Raw genomic sequence first — 3673 nt, forward strand, 5'->3', positions numbered from 1 at the left:
AATGAAGAATAGAATCTTTTAACGTTTTCCAGAGAGGTTCATGCATTTAAAAGAATTTTAATTCCTGACTCCTGAACTTATCAACCAGATTTTATAGGAAGAAACAGATCACGATGTACAAATAAATACATTTTATCCCTCCTTATTCAAGAATTTCAAGGAAATGTAAAATTCCAAGAATTTTAATGTTTTCACTAAATCTTATGACCATTTGTTCAACCATCATTTGCATATAAATTATAATTTATAGACTTTATCGTCATCATTTTGTAGATCTTCCTTATTCTTTAGTGCATTATTTTTATTAACTTATTATTCAGCTATAGTATTTCTTCACTGAATTTAATTAGGGAAGATATGTGGGCAGTATATTTTCTCAGTGCTTGCTTGTCTCAGAATACGAGAATTTCTTGATTTGATTTTCTAATACCTGAAGTGTTTTTCTGTACTAGTCAGTCTGCTACCCACTGCCTCCACTTTAAAATTAAACTTTTATGGAAATCCAGTCTTCTCTGCTCTTATTTCATCCGTCTTTTATTACACAGGATCCTAAAGAATTATATTGATCCTATGTATTTGATCATTTCAAGAGCTTGGTTTCTCTTTCTTATTAGTTGGTTCCACAGAGAGACATTTTTTTTCTTTAAGATTTTATGTATTTATTTATGAGGGACACACAGAGAGAGGCAGAGACATAGGCAGAGGGAGAAGCAGGCTCCATGCAGGGAGCTCGATGTGGGACTTGATCCCAGGATCCCGGGATCACACCTGAGCCAAAGGCAGATGCTCAACCGCTGAGTCACCCATAGAGAGACTTTTAGCCTCATCCCTCAGGTTGGTCCTTCAGAGCTTTTGTACATCTTGTGACTTTTTTCCCCCTGCATTATTAATTTATACAAGGGAGTGTGTGTGAGTGAGTGTGGATCAGTGTGTGGTGGGGTTATCTTTGTAGATCCAACTCTAGGAGCTTAGATGGTTTCTTTCATAGAGTCTATAGGACCCCATAAGAACACTATTTATGCTCAGTTAAAGGGAAAAGGAACATTTATATGTGTAGTATGTGTGGTTGTCTGTTACTGCACCTTTTAGTTTCTTTACTGGTAGAGTTAAGCTCTTTGAATCAGAGTTTAAGTTCTGTGCATGGATTAAATGATCCTATAGTTAGAGGCAGACTATCCGGATCTATTAAAATGCCCCCCCCCATTTTTGCTGCATTCTGAGCTCATCTGGGGGTACTCTTCTGAATATTTGTTCTCACTCTTTGAGCTGTTTCCATAAAAACTTTATATTTTCATAGATTCAAACCTACTAATCTTCTGATAAAAACATACTAAATTTCTTATCTTGTTTCAGAGGGGCCCCCTCCCCCTCAAAGCTGAACAAATATTCGCCTGTTTTCCTCTGATATTTTAAATTTACACTGGTACTCAAACCCTCTGTAAGTCATTTTTGTGTCTGTGCTGAGACAGAAGTCATTGATTGCTTTCCCTCGAACAGCCCAGCCAGTTGTTTCCGCGCTATACTGAATCCCCCGCCGGTTACCCGCTGGCCTCTAGCGCTCCCTTTACCATATGCGTCTCCATCTGAACCTGCCTTTCTTTCTGTGTTTTGGATTTCAGTGAGATCTAACAATATCTGGGTGTCAATGAAACATTTTGTTGATAATATGCCAGTCACAAACTGTTTTGGTTATGGTTGCTTTTAATGCAGGGCACGAAGTTTTCTCTTTAAGTCAAGCTAGTCTTCTACAAAAATTCATTTTTAACACAGGATTTATTAGCATCATTTGGTTAAATTTTACTCTACGCTTTGCAAGTCGTCATTCATCACTTTTTTTTCTTATGTCGTCTTTCTCCATCTTGAGTTCTTGATCTGACTTAATTTTCATTTGGCTGAAGTCATTCCTCAGGTCTTTAGCAAGAGCTCTTTGGTGCTATGCTTCCTGAAGTTCCATGTTCCTAAAAATACTCTCCTTCCCCCCACCCCAGGTGAAGGATTTCTTTACTGTTTATAGAAATCCCAGGACTCACAAGTGTGTGCATATCATTCCACCATCTTCCAGGTTTACAACAAAGAAATCTGATATGTCTCTAATTTTCTTTTTTATGTAAGTAATCTTTTTTTTTTTTCTTTTCTTTGTTTTTCTTTCTTTTTGTTTGCTTGTTTTTTGTTTTTGTTTTCTGGCTGCAAAGATGGCCAGCTGCGGCCAGCTGCTTCTTTCTGTAAATCAAGTTTTATTGGGACCCAGCCATGACCATTCATTTCCGTATTGTCTACGACTGCTCTCACAAGTATAAGGTGCAAGCAGCGGGGGCTGTATGATTCACAAAACCTAAACTAGTCGCAAGCTGGCCCTTTCCAGGAAAAGTGTGTTGACCCCTTTCCTAACCTAAGTCACAGAACGGATGTCCAGTGGTGGCATTTCTGATCTGACCCAAGAGCAGTGGGGAAGACATTCTGGAATGTGGCGATCTTTGGGGGGTGCTCTGGCCACCACACCGTGACTGGACCTCCTTACAAATAAGGGAGACCAAGCTCGTGAGCCTGTCTCCAAAGGGATGAACAAGCCAAACATCTGAGACCCAGATGGGTCTGTACCAACTGTAATTCCAAACAGTCCGCCGGTGCCAATTTCATTCTCTGTGAGTGAGGTGGGAGCCAGGCAGGGAGAAGAAGATGACCTTTTGGGTTGGCTTTATAAATTCTGTGGCAGATCCAGCTGTCATGTTATCGAAGCTGCTTATTGCATGAGAGCAACACTTCCTTCAGAGCAGCGCACTCTTGCTAGTGGAAGACGTTTAATTTATAAGCTCTCTAATTTAATTTTCTTTGTTTGGACAGTCTGTAATTTGGTGCTAGAAAGAAACCCTTCGAAGAGCTTTGTTGTCTCAGCTGACAATTACATGGCTTTAAGTTGCCCTACCTCCCAGCCTGGGAACTCACACTTCCGTGGCAGATTTACATTCTTTTTCTCTTTAGGTGCTCTTTCAAATCAGCACTTGGGTGATAGCAATTTAGGCAGACAAGGGAGCTCGTCTAATTCTACTTATGCCAAATTATGTTTGGTACAAGGGAGCAGAACATTTTAAATCATAGGATCCAAAAACTACAACTTCTCTCAGAGCTCCTAATTGGGAAAGGTGGCATATTCAGTAACACCCTGGGGCCCCAGGGAGAGCTGATTTATCTCACCAGAAGGAACAATTATTATCAAAGACCAGTGAGCTCGGCTCACTCCAGAGAGGACCAGACTCGCGGAAAGGAATTGGGCTTTTTGGAATACTGCATTATTCTAAATTTGCTTTCTGTTCCATCTACAAGAATTTAACTTGCATAAACCACTGAGCAAGCAACACGAGTTTCAAGACCATTCTATAGTTCACTGTTTTCATATGTGTCTAGAAATAGTCCAACAATCTTAGCAGGAGGAAAAATCAAGCCCATCTGTTTTGGAGACTCAAAAAAGCTCCCCTTTTCCATCACTGAGTGTTTTGAATCGAGCTCTGAAAAAGCAGGTTCGCATGGGTCAAGTCAAGGCACTCCAGGATCCTTATTTAATCTGTTTAGCAAACACTGGCCCAGGACTTACCCAAGTGCCAGGCACTGTTGTGAACACTTAAAATATTAAAATTTTAATCTTCACAATAGCTCTGTTCGAACAGGTACTATTATT

Source organism: Vulpes vulpes, chromosome 16 (genome assembly GCF_048418805.1).
Source record: "Vulpes vulpes isolate BD-2025 chromosome 16, VulVul3, whole genome shotgun sequence".
Lineage (NCBI taxonomy): Eukaryota > Metazoa > Chordata > Mammalia > Carnivora > Canidae > Vulpes > Vulpes vulpes.